Below are 14,610 nucleotides of genomic sequence, written 5' to 3'. Positions count from 1 at the left end.
CCAGCTCTCCTGAGAAACCGAAGCCTTAGAGAAGAAAAAAACGCTGTCATATTCTCTGCAAATGCGAAAGATAACCATGTAATGGAGCTGATTGAAAAATTCTCTTCTCATCAAAAGTTGCTTCGTGTGGTCGCATATGTATTACGACGGATCAGACGACCAAAAATGCCTACCGCGGGAAGAGCTCTGAATGCAGGCGAATTAAACTTAAGTTTTTTGAAAATTGTCCAGGTGATTCAATATTTTGAGTTTGCGAATGAAATCCAAAAACTGACTAAAGGCACGACGCTAACCGCAAACTTGCAAAAACTCAACCCGTTCCTGCATGAGTACTCGGATATGTCGCTTTCCTTTAAATTAATTCGAGTAGGTTGTCGCCTATACACCTCTCCCATACGATGCCAAATTCCAATTATTACTGAATAAAAATTCGCATTTCGTTATCACTTACTTACGGTTCCTGCACTTTCGAAATCACCACGCTGGGGCAAAAGCGTTGGTTGCGCTTTTTCGAGAACGCATATAGCTAATTAATGCCAGAGAAGCTTGCAGTAGAACTCTAAGAAACTGTACACACTGCTTTCGTTATGTTTAAATGAGTTAAGCTTCCTCCTCACTCAACCTGGTAAAAACTGGTGCACCCTAATACGAGAGCGCAATTCGCCACAGCTGATGACACTTCAACGCAACTCACCACACCTGTGCTCCTACCCACTAAACAAAAAGGATAGACAACAAGAGAGGACCCCTTTCGTTTACACACTGCGCCGCGTCGACACTTTTCGCCAGCACCAACAATCAACAACATTAACTCATCAACATCCAACAAGATATTCGATTCTACGCGCCACATCAACTTCTTCTACGCGGTCCGGTTGGCGAATCATATCCACTCGCTTCGTACATTCGGCTATAACTTTATATTTTGTAAACATACGTCTTAACACTAATCATACCAAGCCTTAATATATACCTATTTCTACCATAGCGGGTCAAATGACCCAACTGTATGTTTCATGCTTGAATGTATGAAATATGGATGTTAGGAAGGAAATAAAAATATAAATAAAATTTATTATAATTAATCAAAATAGTTTGTTGAGCATTTCTATTATAAAAGCAAAAAACAAAAAATTTTCGACGAAAATCGTTCCATATCATCTTTCTTTTGCTTCGCAATTAGTGGTAATTCCCTTTTATTTGACCGAATAGTTCCAACTAACGTAGTTTTTTTGGCTAGGAGTTGTGTTGCTAGGGGTTTGCTTTTGAAGAAGTTGTCTGTGGTCACAGTTCTTCCGCAACCCGTAAATGGCTCAATGAGTTTGAGTACAACATGTTCAGAGAGTGGTACTGAAGAGGGCCTATATTCATCTTTTCCAAGATATGGAAGCGCATTTATGACGTATTTGCTATCGACGTCCGATGCTAACCAAAATTTGATTCCAAATTTATCCGGCTTCTTAGGCATGTATTGCGTAAATCTACATCGTACTTTAGTCGCGAATAGCTGTTCGTCTATAGTAATATTTTCACCCGGTTTGTAACAGTTTTAGCTGTTCTCAATGAAAATATCCCAAATTGCAGATACCAAAGCGAATTTATGTGTGTTCAACCGTTGGATCAGCTGACTTTTTTTATCAAAACGAATAAATCTAAGAATTTCGATAAAATTATTTCAGCTCATAGTTTCAGAAAAAAATTTAGGCCCCCATATGTTATTCCACAAAAAGGAAATATTCAAATTATTTGCTCCATATGCAGCTCGAGCATATAAAATTCCAATAAATGCATCTAATTTTTTTTAGATAAACTCCAATCGGAACCAAACACTCTCTTTGCTTCTTCTATTGTGCGTGTTCTTATATGGTTCATAATACGGTGGACAATTATCAATGAAAATGTAGTACTAACTTTACCTTTCATTATATGGCGTTTTGCATATCCTGTTGGGTCTACTTTTTGCCTGAAAATGTTATGAAGTGGTGGTCTTCCAGGTGTGCCACCTATTTGTATTTCTTCCCAAACAGATCCATCAATTGCAATATTTTGTTCATTTATTTCTACTTAACTTTCTTCCGAACTTGAGAGTAATCTTATTCTTTTTCGGCCACTACATACATTCACAATATTTGCCTCTTCATCGTCAGTATCTGTAGAATCAAACTCATTTTTATTTGCAACCAATATATCTTCATTTTCTGAAAATTCATCTTCACTAATTTCTGAAAACTCTTCGCCAATATTATTTATATCTTTTAAGAACTTGTACTGTCTTGTTTGAGTAAAAATGATCTGTATTACTATAGCTATCAAAATAAAATATAGGCTAGGTACTTACCAAGACTTTCAATTTTTACCACTTTTTCTTACACTAAAAAGCTATTTTCAATCTAAAATTTGATATTTTCTTGAAATTATTCTGAGCTATTTTCGTTGAACTACTTTACGCAACAGTCTGTCGAAGAATGTGCAACTTACTGACTACAAATATGACTCGATAATCTCATAACACAGAAAAATTCTCTCCGGGTCAAATGACCCGTTGTGGTAGATATCGGTATACAACAAGGATTACTCAGAATAAACAAAAAAAAAAAAAAAAAAAAAAATATTTGTATAACTGTACATTAATTACTTAGAAAAAGTCATGAAGTCAAATGTGCAATCGCAATAAAATTATACGTGCATTTTCAATGCAAAAGTTCAAAATGGGTCATTTGACCCGTTATGGTATGTTTAGTGTTAAGTAAACAATAAATAAAAATGGTTATACATTTAAAACGTGTGAGCATCTTTATTTAAGTGCGAAAGTGAGCGAAAGTGGTTAGTATTATTATCAAAATATTCATGGTCCTTCGAGCCTTAACGAAAGGCACCTTTGGTTTTTAACAGACAAATTAAAAACAATAATAAACAATTTTGGCGGCAAAAACCAAACGAAGTGCAAAAATGAAAGTTAAATATATATGTACATACATAAAGTGCCGTGGAGAAAAACAAAAAAAAGAACAAAGTGCAGTGGCTCAAACAGAACAAAAAAAAAAAAAAACTAAAATAAAATAGACAAAACAAATTAAGATCAACTTTTATGTAATACAAGGAACAAACGGAAGTAGAGTGCGGTACTCTGAAAATATATGTATATACGTACATTCGTATACATATGTATGTATGTAAATGCGGAAAAGGTGAACTAAGAAATACAAAAACAAATCATAAAATCAAAATATTAACAGCAAAAGGAACAGGGACAAGAACAAAAAAAAAGACAAAAACCAACAGAGAGAATATCGGGCGCGAAACCTTAACGCAAAACAACGCATAAAACGGGCGCGAAGCCACCAACCTAAAAGTACATATATACATAAATACAACAAAAGCTATTCGGGCGCGAACAAAAAAACACAAAATGCATACAACAAAACAACAGCACAAGGAGGTAGCCAGCTGGAGCACAGGAATTGGTAGAATACGAACAGGCATATTTACACTGGAATATACCCTACAAAACCAAAGTGAGCGTATTCAGTTCATTTAATATAATATTACCATGCAAGTTAACGATAGTCTCCGCATAGAAACCTTACCCTAATTGTAAATAAAATTGAATCTTTGCACTTTGCAATTACATTGTCTCATAAATTAGAAATATAATTAACGTTTTTGATTATTTAAGAATCCGATATGCTTTTTCCGTTCTGACTCCAAAAATCCATTATTATCAAAACAATATCGCTCGCCCTCACAAGAAGGCAAAACAATAACAAATGTAAAGAAAACGGAACGCTGAACGTTCTGCTGGAATTTGCTGTCACAGCTAAAATTGTAATTAACTCTTTGTTCTGGATCCAATCAAGCTAATGCTTACACTTTAGCTTTAACTTTAAATAAATAAAACCAAAATGTATATATATTAGTATTTCTGAAATAAAGAATTGATTTGTATCTTGCAATCCACTAGAACCACACGTGTTCTCATTTCATCCGCGCGTTCGCGGATATAAAATATATATTTTTTTTAAATTCCCTCGTTGCGGGAATTAATTGGCGCCCAACGTGGGGCACGAATTCAAAAGTGCCTAATAAAGAAAAAAGCTAAATTAAAATTATATGGTTTAGCACGAAGTCAAAAGTGCCTACAAAAAGTGAAGAAAAGTAAAAAGTGAAGTAAAAATTATGTAAAAAATTGTCTTGTAAAAAAATAGTTTAGCACAAAGTCAAAAGTGCCTACAAAAAGTGAAGGAAAAATTATATGAAAAATTGTCTTCTAAAGAAATAGTTTAACACGAAGTCAAAAGTGCCTACTAAAGTGAAAAAAACATAACTACACAAATTTTTGAAAAGCTATTTGTACCTACCAAAGATTTAGAAGAATAACAGTGACCAAAAAAGTATAAGTGAAAAACTTTCACCAAAAAATAACTGTGTGAACAAGAACAAGCAACGAAGTTTGGAAATTTTTTAATTGATAATTATAATAATTAATTAAAAACACAACTAACCAACAAAACACAAATAGAGAGTGACTTAAATCAGAAAAATACAAATATTTTGCATCAGCAGCAACTTATTAGAAAATTAACAGTGACAAAAAATTGTTAACAGCAGCAGTAAAAACATCAGCGGACGTGTCAACAGCAACAGCAGCAACCATAAAGGAAGCAACGTCAACACCAGCATCATTTAACGAGAGAGCTAACAAGGGAATATATTTGTAAGTTTAAAATTAGAATATACTATATATTAAGAAATGGGCAATAGCCCAAGTATTAAATATAAAAAATTTTCGTACTGCAATTTTAGTAAGGGCGAACACGATACTAGGAAATGTCCTAAACTCAATAAATAAAAAAAACTAAAGACTATAACTAATGGTTTGTACAACCAATAAATTACATAATTAAAAGCTGCGATTCACCACCCTCGGGGGGACCCTCCAGCTTATAACAATTTAAAATTCTCTGCGATTCACCTCCCAAGGGACCCTCCAGAGAAATATAAAAAGATAATTCAACCAAAAATTTGTTTTAATAAAAACAATAATTAAAGGCTCGACCAGCCATATAACAAAAATATATTCCGGTTTATAATAAAAGCTTAATTCAGCGACTCTGAACTCCAGACCCTCCAGAATAAAAAAGCATCTCTTCCTAGAAGGGATAAAATAAAAATAACTAACAAAAAAAAAGAAAAAAAAACAGAAACCTAAAATCAGACAAAATGGCTAACGGTGACGCTTTGACCGTAGACCTCATAACGCGCCTTATTGCTGACAGCAATATAGCATTACGTGAGGAAGTAAAGCAATTACGCTCACAAATAATAGTCAATACCACTAGTACAACCGATTTTTTAACACAGACGATTGACGATAATATACCTTGTCAGGAATCGTTAGACATAGTTAAATCCGTACCAGAATTTACTGGTAGGATGAATTCATATGTTAGTTGGAGAGAGGCAGCGCTTAACGCTATGAGCCTATACGTAAGGGGCAGTAGAAAATACTTCGCTGCACTCACCATACTCAGGAATAAAATAACACATGATGCAAATGATGCATTAACAAACCATGGAACAGTTCTAAATTTCGATGCAATTCTATCTCGATTAGACTTTGCATATGCGGACAAACGTCCTATACACATAATTGAACCAGAATTAAGCATCTTAAGGCAGGGTGCAATGTCGGTTGTAGAATATTACAACCTCGTCAACAAAAAATTGACACTATTAATAAACAAAACTATCATGACACACGGAAATAACGCAGACTTAACTAAAGAACTAAACAAAAAGAATAGGGAACACGCCCTACGAATTTTTATAACAGGATTAAATACCCCACTAAGAGACATAATATTTTCTTTAAATCCACAAGATTTACCTGATGCTTTAGCAAAAGCTCAGGAACTAGAATCTAACAACCAAAGAGCCCGGTTTGCTCAAAACTTCACGTATGATAGAAACAGGGGGAAACCAACATACACAAACAATAACTTAAGGTTTCCTCAAAGGAACAACGCTCTCAATAATAATATAAATTATAATTTTCCAAAACCAACTCCTATGGATATAGATCCATCTGTATCCAGAATTTACAATAGAGATGATTTTAATATGAGGGGGCAACAAAGCACTAACAATTTTTACCAACAACAAAGAAATAACAATTTTAATCAAAATGTAAAACCTATGCAAACAAATGCAAACTTCCAGGCCAATAGGGGGCAAAATCAGGAAGCACATGGGGTAAAGCGGCATAGAGAAAGTAATAACAGCTTTCGCCCGCAAGAAAAGAGCCAGAGAATTAATAATATGAACGAGAGCCATTTTTTAGGCGAAGAGGGGACGAACTCCCCTATCTCAAATTACACGACTCAAAATTAAATAAAAACTTAAAAGCTCTAGTTGATACGGGAGCAACCTCATGCTACATTAAGCCTGGGGTTTATAATAATAAAAACGAATTAGCCATTTATAAGCGCATAAAAACCGTTAATGGCTATTCCATAATCAAATTTTACCACTTAATTACCTTATTTGGAGTCGAAGAAATTTTCTATGAAATAGAGGGATTAGAATCGGATCTCCTTTTGGGATACAATTTCCTTAAAAATATTGAGGCACTAATCGATGTGTCCAATGGGAAAATTAATTATAGGGTAAAAAATAATTTGGAAAATGAAAATAAAAGTATGAATATTTATTTTGAAAATAAAACTAAGGAACAAGAAGTTTCCAAAAAACCAGCCGACGGAAATACCGGCAAATATAAAAAAATAAATACTGTGGAGCAGGAAAGCTCTACAACGCCAGCCGATGATAATACCGGCAAATTAAATAATAAATATATTGTGGAACAAAGAAGCTCAACAACGCCAGCCGATGATAATACCGGCAATTTAAATAAAAAATATATTGTGGAACAAAAAAGTTCTACACCGCCAGCCGAAGATTTTACCGGCAATATTATACTAAAAAAATTTATTTTGGGACAAAAAGATCCTGAAACGCCAGCTGAAGATTTATACCAGCAAAATGAAAATAGTAATTATAAAGAAAATATTGTGGAACGAAAATGTTCTACAACGCCAGCCGATGAATTTGCCGGCAACATAAATGATAACTATTCGATACTGGGTGAAAGAGGCTCAGAAATTAATACCGATAATGATTATTATTCGGAAAAGAATTCCGAAATGTTAAATACTAAAAATCAGGATGAAAAATTAACTGAATTTAAAACAAAAATAAAAGGAAAAATTGCTCAAATGCATTCAAACATCAATACAAGCTTTCCCTTCATGACAAATGTAAAAGCGGAAATAAGAATGAAAAATGAGGACCCGATATGGAGCAGACAATATCCATATCCCTTATCTGTAAACTCATTTGTTAATGAAGAAATAAATAGAATGATAAACGATAATATAATAAGACCAAGTAAAAGTCCATATAACTCACCAATTTGGGTGGTACCAAAAAAGGGTACAAATGATAATGGAACACCAAAACTTAGAATGGTGATCGATTACAAAAAAATTAACGAGCATACAATTTCTGATCGTTATCCTATTCCGGATACAAACGTAATACTGTCTAATCTAGGCAAAGCAAAATATTTTTCAACAATTGATCTAGAATCAGGTTTTCATCAAATTTTAATGACAGAAAATGATATTGAGAAAACAGCCTTTTCCGTTAATAATGGTAAATATGAATTTTTGAGGATGCCTTTTGGGTTAAAAAATGCCCCTAGAATTTTTCAGAGAGCAATGGACGATATATTGCGAGAACATATAGGAAAAATCTGTCACGTTTATATGGATGATATAATTATTTTTTCGAAAAACGTAACTCAACACTTAAAAGATTTAGAAACAATTACAAAAATATTAAAAAATGCTAATATGAAAATTTCATTAGAAAAATCAAAATTTTTCGCGGAAGAAATAGAGTTTTTGGGTTATATAATAGCTCAAAATGTCATCAAAACAGACCCAAACAAAATAAAATTAATTTTAAACTATCCAATACCAACAAGTTTACGAGCATTAAGAGGATTCTTGGGACTTGCAGGATATTATCGTAAGTTTGTTAAAGACTATGCTGCAATAGCCAAACCTTTGACAAAATACCTATCAGGAGAAAACGGTAGGATTTCTAAAAATAAATCAAAAAAATTGGAAATAACTCTAGATAAGGAAGGAATATCTGCATTAAATAAATTAAAAAAACTATTGGCTTCAGAAATGGAATTGATACAGCCTGACTACTCAAAAACATTTGTATTAACTACCGATGCATCTAACGTTGCAATGGGTGCGGTACTATCGCAAGGGGGTAAACCAATTACCTTCATTTCAAAAACTTTTAATAAAACAGAAAAAAATTATGCAACTAATGAAAAAGAGCTTTATGCTATTGTTTGGGCATTAAAAAATCTACGAAATTACCTCTATGGAGTAACCAATTTGGAAATACATACTGATCACCAACCATTAACATTTGCTTTATCGCCTCGCAATCCTAATCCAAAAATGAAAAGATGGCACGCAATTATAGAAGAATTTTCTCCAAAATTTGTATACCAACCCGGTAAATCCAATATTGTAGCTGACGCATTGTCGCGTCTTGAATTATATAACATTTCCGATGATTCCCAAAGTCAGGAATCTCAACATTCAGCACAGAGTAGTGAAAGCGTTCAAATACAGGAAACACAAAAACCCATTAATCAATTTAAACAACAAATAATATTGTGTAAGAACAGATTTACGGTCCATGAGTTAATTGAAACCTTTGGAAATAAAAGGCATTTAATAGAATTTGATACAGTAGAAAACTTATTAACAGTTTTGAAAGAATATATTCAGCCAAAGTTAGTAACGGGGATTCACTGCACAGTTGAAGATTTGCATGAAGTCCAAGAACCTCTCAAACAAACTTTTCAGAACAAATTTGTATTTACAAAACTTTTTCCAATGGATATTATTAATAGAGAAGATCAGTCCGGATTAATCGAACAAACCCATAACAGAGCTCATCGAAGCTATAACGAAAATGTTAAACAAATAGAAAAATTATATTACTGGCCAGAAATGAGGAAAAGAATGAAAGAATATGTTCGAAATTGTATGATATGCAATAAAAATAAATATGATCGCCATCCCAAGAAAATACCAATAGGCAAAGCCCCAATCCCGGAAAAAGAAGGGGAACAATTTCATTTTCTACGCACAAAAACTAAAATTTATCACATGTGTAGACGCTTATTCAAAATTTTTAATATTAAAACATATAGAAGATAAATCAAATATCGAAGAAAAGGTTTTAGAATTACTTCAAAGCTTCACAGATGTAAAACAAGTTACTTTAGACAATGAACCAAGCTTTACCACACCAACATTTAAATCCTTAATGCAAAGGTTAAATATTGAAATTTATTTTTGTGATCCACGTCACAGCATAACTAATGGACAAGTTGAAAGAGTCCATTCAACAATAATTGAAATAGCCAGATGTATAAAAGAAGAATACAATATTGTCAGTAATTTAGAAACAATACTTAGAGCTGCGCAAAAATACAATACAACAATACATTCAGTAACAAATTTTAAACCAAATGAAGTATTTTATAATAAAATAAAACATGAGAATTCGCCAACAACTTTAAAGCAAGCACAGGAAAAAATGCTAACGTTTCATAATAAACATAGATCAGATAAGCAATATCATCCCGGCCAAATCATTTACGAGAAAATAATAGGAGAAAGGAATAAATTAGAACCTAGATATAAAAAACAACAAGTTAAGGAAAATTTAGAGAATAAAATAATAATTAATAATAGAAATAGAATTATTCATAAAGATAATATAAAATCATAATTATTATAGGTTTCCAAAATGATCATTTTAATTTTGACTGCACTAATCAGCTCAGCAACCGCTGATGTTACACCCGACAAGACTACGTACTTATCGAAAATGGAGATGTTTCCATTTATGAGGAATACGGGGACTTATTTCACATTACTAATTTATCTTATTTTGAAAATATAATAGCAGACGAAAATAGAAATTTATACAGTAATAATGAACAAAATCACAACAGCTTAGGAATTATTACACAGGAAACAGAATCAGAAACTTTGATAATTAAAACTTTATTGGAACAATTAAAACAAACCCATTTTAGGCAAAAAAGGGGTATAAATGAATTAGGAACTGGTAGCTGGTACACCAGACCATGACGACTTTGTAAAAATTAATAACAAATTGGACGAACTAGTAGTAAATAACAATAAACAATATACAACAAATTCAGAAATTTTTAAAATAATAACAGAATTAACTGACACAGTTAATAATATTAAAAGTGATACCATAAATAGGAAAATAAAAAGAAAACGAAATCAATATGTTATACATGAACTGCAAAATTTAATAAATAAAATAACCTTTGGTAAAATTGGAATTCTAAATCCAACAATTTTACACTTTGATGAACTAAAAAACATAACATACTACCAACACGGTATAATGACAATAACAGATTTAATGGACATTTCTAAATTCAAAATAGCCCAAAAAGGAGACATAATTATAATTTATATAAAATACCCTAAAATAGAACCAACATGTAAGTACTATGATGTAAGAGCCATAGCTCAATTAGATGGTAAGCTTATTATTGACCAGAACATATACTGTAATAATAAATTTTTTAATATTCAGAATTGTAAAACAGAAATTTAAAAAACATATTGTAAACTAAATAAAAAAAGCACATGTTTGTCAGAAATTTTAAATAAAAAACAAGGAAAATGTAATAAATTAAAAGAAAAAAACCTACAAATTGAAGAAATTAAATCAGAAGCGATATTAGTTTCAGGAAAAAATATTGTAGATAATCAAACATTAAATGGAACATATCTAATAACATTTGAAAATTATACAGTAATAAATAATCAATCTTATGAAAACATTGAAGTAAAAATGTGGAATTATTTTAAAAATAACCATGTAAACAATTTTGAAATTTTAGAATATTTTGAAACAACCAACAAACTGTTAAAATTAGATAATACAAATATTTTACCAGAACGGAACAAGAACATAACAGTCCATTCATATTTTTGGTACATAATTTTAATTTTGGGAATCATTTTCATAACTTACTTATTATTAAAATTAAAAAAATCTCGCGAAATTCCCAGACCAATCCAAAATACGCAATTTCAATAAATCACTTATAATGTTCTTTTGGACCAAATATATAAATTAACTCAAAATAATAGTGAATCGGGGACGATTCATTTTAGGAAGGGGGGAGTTAACGATAGTCTCCGCATAGTAACCTTACCCTAACTGTGAATAAAATTGAATCTTTGCACTTTGCAATTACATTGTCTCATAAATTAGAAATATAATTAACGTTTTTGATTATTTAAGAATCCGATATGCTTTTTCCGTTCTGACTCCAAAAATCCATTATTATCAAAACAATATCGCTCGCCCTCACAAGAAGGCAAAACAATAACAAATGTAAAGAAAACGGAACGCTGAACGTTCTGCTGGAATTTGCTGTCACAGCTAAAATTGTAATTAACTCTTTGTTCTGGATCCAATCAAGCTAATGCTTACACTTTAGCTTTAACTTTAAATAAATAAAACCAAAATGTATATATATTAGTATTTCTGAAATAAAGAATTGATTTGTATCTTGCAATCCACTAGAACCACACGTGTTCTCATTTCATCCGCGCGTTCGCGGATATAAAATATATATTTTTTTAAAATTCCCTCGTTGCGGGAATTAATTGGCGCCCAACGTGGGGCACGAATTCAAAAGTGCCTAATAAAGAAAAAAGCTAAATTAAAATTATATGGTTTAGCACGAAGTCAAAAGTGCCTACAAAAAGTGAAGAAAAGTAAAAAGTGAAGTAAAAATTATGTAAAAAATTGTCTTGTAAAAAAATAGTTTAGCACAAAGTCAAAAGTGCCTACAAAAAGTGAAGGAAAAATTATATGAAAAATTGTCTTCTAAAGAAATAGTTTAACACGAAGTCAAAAGTGCCTACTAAAGTGAAAAACATAACTACACAAATTTTTGAAAAGCTATTTGTACCTACCAAAGATTTAGAAGAATAACAGTGACCAAAAAAGTATAAGTGAAAAACTTTCACCAAAAAATAACTGTGTGAACAAGAACAAGCAACGAAGTTTGGAAATTTTTTAATTGATAATTATAATAATTAATTAAAAACACAACTAACCAACAAAACACAAGCAAAGGAAGCAACATTTGTTCTGGATCCAATCAAGCTGATGCTTACACTTCAGCTTTAACTTTAAGTAAATAAAACCAAAATGTATATATATTAGTATTTCTGAAATAAAGAATTGTTTTGTATCTTGCAATCCACTAGAACCACACGTGTTCTCATTTCATCCGCGCGTTCGCGGATATAAAATATATATTTTTTTAAAATTCCCTCGTTGCGGGAATTAATTTGCATATATGTATATAAAAATTTCTTGGTTTATGTACATATACAATTCTGAAACGCTACTTTAATACGGTTCACAAAGGATTTAACGAAAATAAGCCGGCATTACACATATTAACTAATTAAAAACTTATTGCGTACCTATACTTTGCTTTGTGTATTCGAACACATATGTATATATACATATTTAATAAATACAAATATCAAAGCAAAGTCTATTATCTATTTATTTGCAATACTTTCCGCCAATACCCTTTATGCTCAATAAAGCAATAAGCAGAAGAAGTCAAAAAAGCGAAGGCAAATCGATAATATAACAAGAAAAGAGAGTTAAATCAATTAATCATACATAAATTTACATACATACATATATGCAAACATACATATATACAAACGAACATATGTAAGTGCATAAGTATAACTGCATACATCAATTAAGAAATATTATTAGAGAATATAACACAAAATATAAAAACAGAGGCACAATTCCGATTTCTTTGGCGCCGCGATTTGAAGGTACCGTTGGAAAGAGGAAGTCCTCCTGATTAAAAAATATACAGGGTTATAGGTACCGCAAACGCTTAGTTTACGAGATATTCGACCTTGAAGTTCAAAAATTCGCAAAATTCGAACTTTTCAAGAAGCTATTTCACCACGTTAAACCCACTTTATTCACATTTTTCTCTTCAAATTAATTAAATTACACTATAATCTTTTAAATAAATCCACATTTTACACTTTTAGCAGGTTTTTTATTTAAAAAATCTTTATTTTATAAATTACATTTTACGCTCGTTTGAACCTCATTTGTTTACCAAAAATTACGAAGAAATGGAGCGCTGCCATGTGATGACAAGGCAATTCGCTGAAATTCCGCTTTTTCGCAAAAATTCCTCTATTCATGCATATGGATATTTTCTTTTTTAAATTTATTCAGCAAATAAGTAATATTATATACATGTATTAATAATATTATATAATAATATTATATATGTATACATATGTATAAGTAATATTATATAATAATGTTACGTAATAAGGTGTAAGGTTACAGTACAGTACGAAAACTCAAATTTTGTTTCAATATGAGTGCATGATAACCGTAAAATATAACCACTTTATATCCAAAACTCATATTTTAAATATCATTATCACCTAATATACAAACCAATGTATCATAAAAAATAAATTGAAATCGCTGACAGATATAATACCAAAATGTATAAATTTTATAACGAAAACTTAAATTTTGTTTGAATATTGGATATAAAGTGGTTATATTTTTTGGTTATCATGCACTCATATTGAAACAAAATTTGAGTTTTGGATATAAAGTAGTTATACTTTTTGGTTATTATATCTGTCAGCGATTTCCATTTATTTTTTATGATACATTGGTTTGTATTTTAGGTGACGATATATATATTATTATATTTAAAATCTGAGTTTTGGATATAAAGCAGTTATATTAGTATTATTATATTTAAAATATGAGTTTGAGTGCATAATAACCAAAAAATACATATAACTACTTTATATCCGAAACTCAAATTTTGTTTCAATATGAGTGCATGATAACCGTAAAATATAACCATTTTATATAAAATATAAATGGAAATCGCTGACAGAAATAATAATCAAAATTTATCAATTTTATAACGAAAACTTAAATTTTGTTTGAATATGAGTGCATAATAACCAAAGAATATAACCACTTTCACCACTTTATATCAAAAAGTATATATATTTTTTTATTTTTAACGCAGAAAGGAGTACTACGCGAAAGTACTTCAGTCACCCCGGGTATTCGCTCGGTCAGGGTTATTTTTTTAGAGCGCGGCCGAAGGCCGCCAACGCAGAAAGGAGTACTACGCGATATTACTTCAGTCACCCCGGGTATTCGCTCGGCCAGGGTTATTTTTTTAGAGCGCGGCCGAAGGCCGCCAACGAAGAAAGGAGTACTACGTGAAAGTACTTCAGTCACCCCGGGTATTCGCTCGACCAGGGTTATTTTTTTAATGCGCGACCGAAGGCCGCCAATGCATAAAGGAGTACTTCGCGAAAGTACTTCAGTCACATAAATTACGTATTACAC

At 31.4% G+C, this 14,610-nt stretch overlaps 1 protein-coding gene and 1 long non-coding RNA gene across 3 annotated transcripts in view; one reads left to right on the top strand and one right to left on the bottom strand.

Moving 5' to 3' along the window:
• LOC126765799 (uncharacterized) overlaps positions 1-13,258 on the top strand; it is a 106,735-nt gene extending 93,477 nt beyond the window's left edge. Inside the window, exon 2 of the long non-coding RNA XR_007668593.1 lies at positions 13,084-13,258. This is a non-coding gene — a long non-coding RNA (uncharacterized LOC126765799). The remainder of the gene's footprint in view (positions 1-13,083) is intronic.
• LOC126765668 (uncharacterized) overlaps positions 1-14,610 on the bottom strand; it is a 528,704-nt gene that overhangs the window by 236,719 nt on the left and 277,375 nt on the right. The gene's annotated exons all lie outside the window — the stretch shown is intronic.

This window comes from Bactrocera neohumeralis, unplaced genomic scaffold (assembly GCF_024586455.1).
Source record: "Bactrocera neohumeralis isolate Rockhampton unplaced genomic scaffold, APGP_CSIRO_Bneo_wtdbg2-racon-allhic-juicebox.fasta_v2 cluster11, whole genome shotgun sequence".
Classification (NCBI taxonomy): domain Eukaryota; kingdom Metazoa; phylum Arthropoda; class Insecta; order Diptera; family Tephritidae; genus Bactrocera; species Bactrocera neohumeralis.
The sequence above is the reverse complement of the archived record's forward strand: the minus strand, read 5'-3'. Positions and strand labels throughout refer to the sequence as shown.